General features: G+C 35.4%; 1 protein-coding gene across 12 annotated transcripts in view; it reads left to right on the forward strand.

Moving 5' to 3' along the window:
- The window catches only part of RALGAPA1 (Ral GTPase activating protein catalytic subunit alpha 1), a 129,166-nt gene that overhangs the window by 103,751 nt on the left and 13,797 nt on the right, over window positions 1-11,618 (forward strand). The window lies entirely within an intron of this gene.

The raw sequence follows: 11,618 nt of genomic DNA on the forward strand, positions 1-11,618 counted from the left end.
GTAATGTTGTTTTCTACTATTAATTGCACTTATAAAGACCTTAGTGCTCTGTTGATGTTGTAGACACTTATGGAGGGGACTCAAATCTTTTTGTACTATTTGAAAAAATATATTCTAGATTCTTTTACTTCTACGTTCTTTCATAAATATAATTTACCCATCTGAAGGAGAAATATTGGTTCTATTGATTTCTCAACAAAATATGGGTAGGCTTATGCTGGTGGCATTCTGTTTTAGGATAGAAGGAGGGCAGTGAGCTATCCTGAAATGCAGTGACCTGCTTTATCAGCCTCTTTATCTGCCTCTAGAGCTTCTGAGTCTGGATATGTCAGTACAGATCCCTTGTGGGAAGAGAATTTTTCTTTTAACATATAAAAATATGTTACAACGTATTTTTAAGGAAGGAAATGTTTGCGTGTTGTTAGCTGAAAATTAGTAGTGGAATCACTCTTTCATTACAAAATGTGTTTTTAAAGTCTATAAATCCCTTTTTAAAAAATAAATTTTGCAGGGGGAAGGCTATGAGTCCTTAAACTGGAATGAAAAAGATAAACTAATCCAATGTTACGCAGAGTTGATTGCCATGTGTGTAACACAAAGTGACAGGTTTTTTCTTAATACCTACTTAACCTTATTAATTAATTAAACATTTTGGGTAACAAAAGCCCTTTGTTAAAATGTTAAGACTCTTGCCCCCTTAAGGTGTTAAAATTCATACAGATTTCTTTGATAGCTGTCAGAAGTCTGTGAATAAAAGCCTGGAAGACTAAACTATTTTTCCTTACATTCCAGAGATGTAAAGAAATAATTTTAAACTATTTAAGCCCTGGTTTTAAGTTACAAAAACCAGCATTGTGTATTGGTTTTGTCCTTTTCATAAATTCCCCCTCATAAGATGATAGGGGATGTGCAAACAACTTGCAAGGTTTGTATTTTAAAACACTAAAAACCATGTATATATAAAAATAAGTATGTGGCATTCCATATGGTTGATTCTGATATTTAAATTGGTGGGAAACATGGGAAATTATTTCTAGCAACCCAGACTGGCAAAACCGTAATGGTTTTGAGATAGAGTGATGTTTTGGGGTGAGTTGAATAAGATATTGGCAAACTGTTTCTGCATCATTCTGCATATGGTAATCAAAACAGTTGGGGCATGCTTTCCAGTGCCAACAAAGGGATTAGAAGATCTTAGGTACCAAAAAAAAAAAATAGATTAAATAGAAACAAGCACATTGGTTGGCTTCATCCTCCTACAGGTCTGTATTTCAGTTAGTGAAAAAGGGCTTGTATGTAATACCTGGCAGTATGTGGAAATATCTAGCTGGAGATGCAATGCACTTCATGTAAAAATATTCACCAGGGTCAAAATTATAACAAAAAAGATTATAGTTTATTCTGTATGTGCCACGTAGTAGAAAAATGGAATAAGCTAACATAAAGCAAGGATTAAAAGTTAGTGTTACAGTAATTGGAGTTACCATATGGCAGTCCGAAGGACGTGAGTCCTAATCATAGCCTGGCCAATCAAATTAATCTCAATATACTTTCTAGGCATTGAGAAAATAGTTTAATTGCTGATTAGCTGCAGCTGAATAAATCCATGGGTCACAAGTACATCTATCTCCTCCTGAATGCTTCTCCTCCCAAACACAGAAGAATGCATGCTATTAGAAAATCGTTTAATTTCAGCTTGCTAAACCATAGTTACCATCCATCTGTTCATGCCAATTGTGGAAAAAGGTCAGTTTTCAGCAAAGCCATGCACTTCACAGAAGGTATGTGAAGTGAAATTTCACAGGGGACATGATGGATCCTGATTCCTAGTGATAAACCTTAGGGGCCAGCAGGGTTGGCATATGGTTCAGCATGATATGAAGGCTTGGGTTCCCTGGCTTCACTTCTTTGGCGTGGAACTGATAAAACCTGGCTCTTAAGTATTGTTTCACTGGACACCAATCATGGGCAGCAGGAACTGCCCACTTAACTCTCTGTGGGAAGGAAGGCCAGGCTGTGTTCACAATAGTACCATTGTAGTGCTGCAGACTGCTCTCAGCAGCTTGACGGCATTAGGGAGGAGAGCGATTAGCTACTTTGCTAATTGCTGTTCACAATATAAAAAAAGGGAAATAACTGAAAATTCGTATTTGTTTCCTTCATTTAAATAGAAGCCTGACTTTGAGGTTTTAAAATCATTCTTAAAATTGACTTAAGCCCTCGATAGAGGCTGGTAAGTAGATTATCTGCTACTGGTACTGCAGCAACCCAAAGGAAAGAGAAAACATTCTCATCAAGTATAAAATTTTTAAAGGTAGTTGTAAAGTTCGTTAAAGTACAGATTGGAATTAAGGACAGAATTTCTTATTAGAGAAGTTACCTTTGTTGCTAGTAGTGTGGAATGGAAAATGAACACATGCCTATATGTGCAGTCTTTTTACTGGACACTATTTAATAGTAATATAATTTATATTTGTGTAATTTTGCAGTTTGGAGTGATTTCCTCATGAAAATGCATTCGTTGTTTTTCTCATCAATTAATGTGTCTATATATGCAGAGTAGGTATATAAAGCAGAAATTTAAATACTTGAATATGTGAAAACAGTGAGCTTAAGCATTCATGCTAATACCAGACAGCAGAGAATTAGTTTTGCTTCTGTATTCTTTACACCTATCAACCTTAATTACTTGAGTTAAAACTGATGTAATGCTGGACGTCAGATTGAGGATGAATCCCTCTCCCAGCATCAGGAGTTACTTTATGGGGTTGCAGTTCCCCTCTGGCCTATAGTATTCCTCATTTGTTGCAGTCATCACTTCAGCCCAAACCTTAACATCTTTTGTTGGTATGTTTGGTACAACAGCTTTACTAAACTTCAGCGCCACGGCCGCAGCCCTGTGCCTCCCCTGCTGCCTCCTGCAAGCCCACAGCTGCCAGGTGACCGCAGGAGCAGCGCTCCGTCACTCCGAGAGAGCCCAGAGCCGTGGCAGCTGTGATGGGCTTCTAAACAATTAGCACAACATACCTTATGGACTCATTGATTCCCATCTTGGATACATTAGTAAGACAAATCCTTCCTGTAAGTTGGAGTGGGAATTCTGCCTGCTTATGGGTTTCAGCACTGTTTTCTTCACTATTTTGCCTTCATGTCCATAGCCTGTTACTGAAACCTGCATGAGTGTAGTATTTTTAAATACTGTCATTATTCTTTTAACCACCCAGGTAAAGTTATAGTGCTGAGGTGTTCATCTTTCCCATCCTGGTAGCCATTTGATCTGACTTTTTAACTAAAATGTAGTTCAGGGTTTGTAGAACCGTCAATACACTATAAATGGTACCAAAACTGATACTTTCTGCTATATGTTTGTATTAGTATGGTCCTGCTGTATTTCAAACAGATAATTCATTGAATGCCCATTCTTCCTCTTACTGCAGAGTAGATTATATTTAAGTCAAGATTAATGGATAGATTCTGATGTTAAAACCCAGTCTCTGAGCCTTTCATTCCCTAGAGGCATATAGTGCATTAGTTTAAGCCAATGTGCTGCTTATCATAGATACTCTGACACGGTCTTAAATGACAGTTTACTGTACTTTGTAGCTGCTTACTCTGGTAATAAAATCACTATATTGTGTTCTTGATAATTACAATATTAAATAGAAACTTAATTGGATTACTGCACATTTAGATACAGATAGTTCTTAAGTAATTGTCCACTGTAAAATTTCTGATACTCATTTTTTCTCTCATGCAGTGTGTTCTGTCAGAGTCTAAGCTTAATATGTAGTTCAGTCACCTTAGATGAAAAAGTGGTGAAAAGACATCTGCAGTGGGATTTTTTGGTGCAAATGAGTATCTTTTATAATACAGGTTTGCACTTAAACCTTTGTTGGTTTTAGAATCCTTCTATAAGATGTTCCTGTTTGCCAAAGTTCTTAAAATAAAATAACTTATGGTTTCTACAGAGTTGATGAATTTTATAAGTAGTCTTAATTCAGATTTTTTTTCCCTTAATTTTGAAATTCCAAAAAGTCTGACCATAATTTTTGTTATTTTTACTGCCTAAGCAGATGAACAGAATTAAAATTAATTCAGTAAAGAATATTTTTCTGTTATTATCTGAAAAAGAACCCCAGCTTTTTTATATAGTTTTATATCGTTTTATATTCTAAAGACAATACTGAAATTAAAATTTATTTTAAGTTCAGTTCACTTGCACTTTAATTCCACATATCTTTATAAGCCTTCTGTGAAGGACCTTGGTGCAGAGTGGTTACATTTTTCATTCCATAATTGAGTGTTTTTAAGTGGTTAAGCGCAGTCCAAATTTTATCCAATTCCAGCTTGTGTTAATGGTGCTCCACTCACACTGCCTTAGCACCTGTTATGGATTTTGAGTCATCTGGCAGCCCGTGGGACTTAGATAAAGAAGTACCAGGTGTCCTGCCTGTCTCTTAATTGAGACGCAATGTAAACAATATAGACTTGGCAATATGGTTATAGAAATGGATTAAAGCCCAGCTTTGTCTGCTCTGATGAATCACAGCTTTTTCTTCCTAGAAGATGTTATAAACCACTGATGAATTTAGTGAGCTGTAAGATTTTGTGGAACAGCATAAAAGTAAACAATGCATCAAGGATTTTCCTAGAAGGACAGTTTTGCAGAATGTTAAATGTGTTGAGTCTTTTAATGAAAATGTATGCATCAATTAGAATTTCTTGCAGTAATTTAGCAATTTTGAAACTGCCCACACTAGAAAAATTAAGATTCTTACATAAATTCAGATAAAGTCAATGCCTTTCCATATGTAGTGTGTTGGTAAACTAGGCAGAAAACAATACCATTTACTTGAAAACACTCAATGGCTGCAACTTCATCTAGCCTACACTTACATTGCAGGACTTTTAACCATATAACCATGGAGCAGATATAATGTAAATTATCTCCTTTAACTGTAATATAAGTAATTTTAAACAAAAAATGTCCAAATGGTAAAAATGCCTGATAACAGTTAATTTATCACAGATTTATTTAACTGCTCAGTAGTGTAAAAATTTAAAAGCAATTTTCATTATATTCATTCAAAGGATGATGCAACTATGTTTTGGAAACAAATTGCAATATTTGGAATAATGGAATTAGTTTGTATAAATTTATCTATTATAGGTTCCTTTATTTTCTTCATGAAGGAGCGTACCTAAGAAATTGCCTCAAAAAGCCCTTTGTAGTTATAGCTTGATTTGAAAAAGAATGTCATTAAATATGTTAGATAATACATTTTAGGCTTCCTTAAATTCTACAGTCTGTTACTTGTTTTTCATATATATTCTCATTTTATTAGTGAGATATTTACATTAATTAGTAGATTGTAACATATACATTACTTATTAAAACTATTGATTTTGATTTATAGAGCCCGTTCTGCAGTTTTAAAATGTTATCACCAAATGCAACATACTAATTTACTTTTGACATACATTTTTCATTTCTCTGAGGTTTATGTTCTATTTTTGTGAGTAAGAAAATATATTGCTACATTTTATTGCAGGAGAGCTGTCTTGAAAAAGTGGTTCAGTAGGGAAAAAATCACCTTAAAAGACTTTAAAATTTTTCATTTTCACCAGCTTAGTAGTATCTAGAATAGTAATTTTTTTTCTTCTCTTTCATCTAAGTAACTTGCATGAGATATGAGGAGAATGAACTGAATTCTGCCTTATGAATCATTGGTGTTGTGGCTAAGTCCAGTTGTATGTGCAGAAGCTTCTTTCATTTACAGCATAGCTCTGTAAACAGGTGCACCTAGCTAAATATTTATTTGCCATTTTCAATATTGACAGTATTTAAGAAACACAAAAGAACCCAGACTGACTTTGACATATCAAGGTGACTTGAGTAAACAGAAGATGCAGCTGGAAGAAAATAAACCCTCTTTATTTGTATACTGTGCAAACTAGATGTGGAAATTACTGAAATGCAATAAATAGAGAACACCATGATACCACTTCTACAGAGTCACTTTTCAGAATAGAAGAGAACTTTAACTATTCCTCTCAGTTGATACTGATCACCCACCTACATACAAAATGCTGCTACTTGCAGGGCTTCCAGCCCTGGATCAATAGCAGCCCAACTTACATCCTTAACTCTAAGAGCCAACAAAGACTACAAATTGCTGTGACTCAGTATGAGTTCAGCTGGTGTGACAACCACTGCACAGTCTCTTCTTTTAGAGTGAGATTTCCCAGAAAAAAAAATTCAATTTCTGTGATGTGTGGGGGTTTTGTCTTGTCTTCCTGTAGAAGTCAAATTCTGCTGGGACTAAGTTTTCCTTTCGACTTAAAACCTTGATCCTAACCTGTACTTGTTATCTTTATAGGGGATGCCATTCTCCTTTCACACTTCGATGTAAGGAATTGAAATTTACTAGGAAAGATGTGCCAAATAAAATCAATTCTTTCATCATTTTAAGTATCTCAAACTGTAGCAATTTATTCTGTGGGGTTTGCACACCTTTTCAGGCCAGAGAGCAAAAAACTTAAAATCTCCTACCAACATATGCTCTTCACTGTGCTTCACTGTTTCTTTTTTTACTTTGGTCCCTAATATCCTAGGAGCATTTTTGTATGTTGACCATACTACAGATTTGGGGTTTTTTCCTATAAAAAATGATTGATGCCTCTAAATTTGCTGAGGAGGAAAATGTAATAAACCAGAGAGTTCCTTCTTGTATGGCTTTTTTAAAATATTATCAATCTCTTTTATGTAAATTGTGTATGTATGCAATTAAAAACCTCTTGCAAATGTCCATTTATCCTACAAGAAAGTATCTCTGGGAGTAGGATTTTCATTTTCCAGGTAAGGATGGAGCAGCAGTTCAGTTTCTGTGTGTCTTAAATTATTTTCCAAATGCCTGGCAAACAAAGTCATACTCTCCACAATCATATCAATATATATTGACTTCTTAGGTGATTTTGCTAACAGTTGGAACTGCCAGGGATGCAGCTGTACATGCATTTCTGAGAGGAGTTTGTAATTTAACCTGAAAAAAATCCATCTTGCTATTTGGAAATGCACGTTCTAGCTTTTTTCCTAGGAGGTATTTGAAGACAATCATTAAAACCCTGTCTTTTTTTCATAGCTCTGGAACCAAAGCATCTACATACCAATATGCAGTTATATCATGGTATACTGCACATGTATACTAGACATTTATACAAATACATAAGTATGAGGAGGGAAGATTTATGAATAAAGCTTTCATAAAAGTGTCTTAATTCAACACTGCTGGAATTTTTCTTTATTTCATAAAATAAGATTTCTTCTTAATCACAGGAAACATAGATGCTCATCTTTACAGTCTAATCATTATGGTACTTTCTTGGGAGAGGAGTGTCCCTGGATAGGGACTTTCCAGTCCATGCTCAGGAAACATTTACCAAATGGTTTTTGGAGCAGGCAGCAGAACTTCTTCTCCAGCTCATTTGAGAATCTAACACTTAGTTGTTCTGGTAACAGATTGATTACATAGTTGTGAAGTGCTTTATCCTTAAATAAACTCTTGGAAATCTTATTCTATGTTTAAACAATTTTTTCTTCATTTTTTTCCAGCTTCAGGTTAATGTCATTTTAGGATTGGTATTCCGTCAATGACTGTAGCAGTAGTCATCTATCCACTCCTTAACTAAAAAATATTAGATGTATTGTAATACATTTTTGTCAGCTGTAAAACTGAGAAGTGTGAAGAAGAATGGAAAGAAAATGTGTAGTCAGAATGACAGAGTAAATTGTAAAAAATCAATAATCATAGTGACGGGAGAGTTTGGGGGAAGGTAGAGTTTGGAAATCGTTTGTGGACACTTGTGGAGACCTGATGCTACACATAAGCCACATAGAAGAAGGTACAAAAGTGTCTTTCCAAAAGGTCAAGATTAGTGAGAGTGACTGCATTAACTGACTGGAGGTGAGTGGTTTTGGTAAAATGTATGGAATAGGTATGGACTGTAAAGTTCAAATTAGTAGCCTGCATTTGCACTAGGGAGTGGCAGACTGATGGCAGTGTCTGAGAGAATGCATCATCTAAGAACTACATCCAGAAAGTGGATTCTGCAGTGCTCTGAGTAGATTATAAAAGGATTAAAAATGCATTTATTTAGGCCAGAGAAAAGGATATGGCAGTAACTGAGATGTGAGGTAAGAGCCTAGGTAATTTGTTCAGATAGAAGGCTAGAAAAAGTTTTAGCTTAGATTATGCATAAAGAGTCTGCAGATGTAGATGTATTTTGCCATAGGAATCTAAAGCTTGGAAGTGATACAATCAACAGAGATGGAGAGCTATTAGGTGAAGACATGAAATTATATTTTTCAGAAAGATTGGGCATAAGTAGGTGATCTGACAGCCAGGCTTTCAGTGCATGTTCCCAAGTGCAAATCAACAGGTCTAATAATGGAAAGTACAGTATTTTCAAATAATACATCTTTTCAGATAATTATTAATAGGAATAATTACAGATTTAGAGAATAAGTAAAATGGAGCCTAATGTAAATGAAATATTGGCTGAAGTGACTACAACCTGAGTGACCTATAAAGATATGATTCCTAATTTTCTTCTGGTACTGACTCTATTTTTCAGAACTTGTTCTTCTGAAGAAGTATAATGAAGTAAATTTTTTTTGTTATGTTTTTTGCAGTTATGCATCTGCAAGTTTTTAGCTGACACATTTGGGCGAATGCCGGCACAATTAATGTATATCGTACATTTTTATTCATTCTGTTTTGTTCCAGTTAGCACCTTCTTCAGAAGCAAACAGCTCAAAATACTGTTGTTTAGGTGTTTTGTCACTCTCTGTGCCAGTCTTCCTCCATTGGTTTGTCTGTGCATCCTTCCCATTCCATCTTAATTGCTGATGCCAGTGGCAACATCCACTTGAAGTAAGAATACAGCTTGCATTGCCCTATTATTAGTAGCCATTGAGTTTGTATGTGCCACTCAATCTGTAAGTGCTAATAAGTCTTTCCTAGAGAGCAGTGTTTTAAAGAAATAAATGTCTAGCCTATTAGAAGTAATGTAGAAATTAGCTTCCATGGGTTTATGGTCACTCTTGCAGACAGTTGCATTCAAATAGAGTGTAGAACTAGATTATCTTAGCCACAAAAGCAAGTAGAATTGGAGTTTCAAAATAACTAGGATGTTCTCAAAATACAAATTACTAGAAGATAAAAGTATCTCATCTCTGCAGTCTCTAATACAGAAACAGAGTTCTTCTGAGGACAGTCTGTAATTTCTTAGTGCGGAGCAAAGCAAGCTTTGGATTTGGAGTTTGCCTCAGATTTTTTTTTGTTTTTAAGGTGGGTTAGGTTTTTAGCAAGCTGCAGATGGTTTTGTGGATTGTTAGAATGAGCAGCAACCCAGCTAGCTGAATTATTTTTCTCTTGGTGTGTACTAAGTGTGCATTTGAATTAGACTTGTAGAACTGATATAAGCATATCCTCTTCACTGTCTAACAAAAACATCATTATTGTCCTCAATCAGCATCTATCTCAAGACTTCTATATTTGGTTAGGAGATTGTACCAAGATTAGAGAAAAAGAATGTCCTTGTCATGTTCAAAGCAGTAACTTTCCTTCATTTTGCCTTATGTGTGTATAAGCTTTGGATATAATAGAATAAACTAAAAGGTTTCCTTTAGAGACCTCTGAAAGTAGAGCATTTTAAAAACAAGTAGGTGTCTCTACCCTACTTTTTCATGAAGCATTTTACCCATTCAAGCAGACTTTCAAAAACAGCTTGTTTTGATAGCAGCCTGCTCTCCTGTGGGCCTTCAGCCTTTGCTTCCTGGCAGCACCTTTGGTGCGAAAAGAGAGTGATCAATTGGGAGACTATCAGTGCCAGCATGCATAGAGTGATAAGTTAACACACCACTGGGAATTTCTAGGGCCCACCAAGATACTTCACTTCTAATGTGCTAACAAGCTCATTTTTCTACCTCTTGCCTCTTCAGTTATTTTTTTTTTCTCAGAAGAGCTTAGAAGTTGAGTGCATCAGGCATAATGAAAAGCTCTGTAGGAGGGAGAAGCAATAACCCCATTTTTCCCTTTTCAGCCAAATAGAAAATTAGTTTCTGGTAATACACAAAGGCCAGTATTTTTTGTGCAAGGGGCACTGCTGTGAATCAAAGGACTCTATTAACTGCAGAAAATTCAGCAGCTGTGAATCTCCCCCAATGAAAAAAAAGTGCTTTTCAACAAGTTGTGAGATACGTAGTATTATTTAGACTTCAACCATCAGTTTCATCCTCTACCACTTATACATAGCCTCTTAAAAACTGTGCAATATTACTGTCCTCTGTTCAGGCTCAATACTGTGTTTATCTCCCAACCTAAGAATCATTACAATGGGAGATTTTTATATTTTCTCTTGTCCCAGTGCTTCTATTTTAGCTTGTCCAAACTGAGGCTTCTGCTGTGGTTCAGCTGTCTCTGGATTCAGAAGGAATTCAGAGCGCAGATTTTGGAGAGAAAACTGTTTCCCAGTTTCACTATGTAACCTAGTTATGGTCTAAGGAAATATTATAGAAATAATTTTATTCACTGAAACTTGTTTCTACATAATATAGTCTCTATATTTTTTCATGTTTAGATAGACTAAAATCTACAGTAAATATTGTACAGAAAAAATTGCAAAAAATTAGTAGGAAAAGTTCTGTAATTGTAGAAATGTAGTTTTGTAAGATAATATGAAGGTTATTGTTCCTAACTTTCACTGGGTGTTGGGAATTTTATTGCTTATCATAACTGAAAATAGTATAATTATTTTAAATTTTATCACTAGTAATTAAAAATGCTTATCATGTATAATACATGAGTTTCTGTGTTTGGATTGCTAAAAAATATGTGCAATGTAAGTATTATCTCCATTTCACAGGTGGTGAAATTGAGTCAGAAAAATAGGTTACTCACTGTCCCAGATTCCCCCCAAAAGAACAACAGACCTAAGACCCCCAAATTTTAAAGAAATCTATTTTGAGTGCATTCCTCCACAGCATGCTGATTTGTTTTGGTTTTTTTTTTTGAAAACAGAACTATGTAAGTAGAAAATTGTCTCACTATCTGCAAATAAAATATGAAAAAAAAGTGGGCACAAATGTAAATGTCAGGGAAAATTTTTGATTGTTCTGTGTTTGCGTAAGATAGCTGGAGAAGGTTTCCCTCATTCAATATACTGAGTCCAGCTGGAGAACTCTGAAAGTTGTGTGAGAAAAGGTTAACTGATTTCTCAGTTCAGCAACTATACAACATGAAGTCAGCATGGTGTTTTTTCTTGATAATTGTATGTTGCTGCCTGCTGCTCTACATTTTGACAGCCATTTCCATAGTTGCTTTCATGAACAGCAGAAATATTCTCTCTTTTTCTCGCTCTCTCTGTGCTTACAGCACAGTCGGGCCTGCTGGAACAAGAAGCGTGGAGAGGGTTCTTCAAAAACAACAACACTTCAAGATACCAGTCTCTTGTCAGTAATAGTGGAGGGGGAGAACACAGGAAAAATAAGAAGTACAGTATTTTACTATCAGTGCCCTGCCAACACCCTGTTAACCAGTTTAAGGGTCCTGTGGATT

This window comes from Zonotrichia leucophrys, chromosome 5 (assembly GCF_028769735.1).
Source record: "Zonotrichia leucophrys gambelii isolate GWCS_2022_RI chromosome 5, RI_Zleu_2.0, whole genome shotgun sequence".
NCBI classification, from domain to species: Eukaryota; Metazoa; Chordata; class Aves; order Passeriformes; family Passerellidae; genus Zonotrichia; species Zonotrichia leucophrys.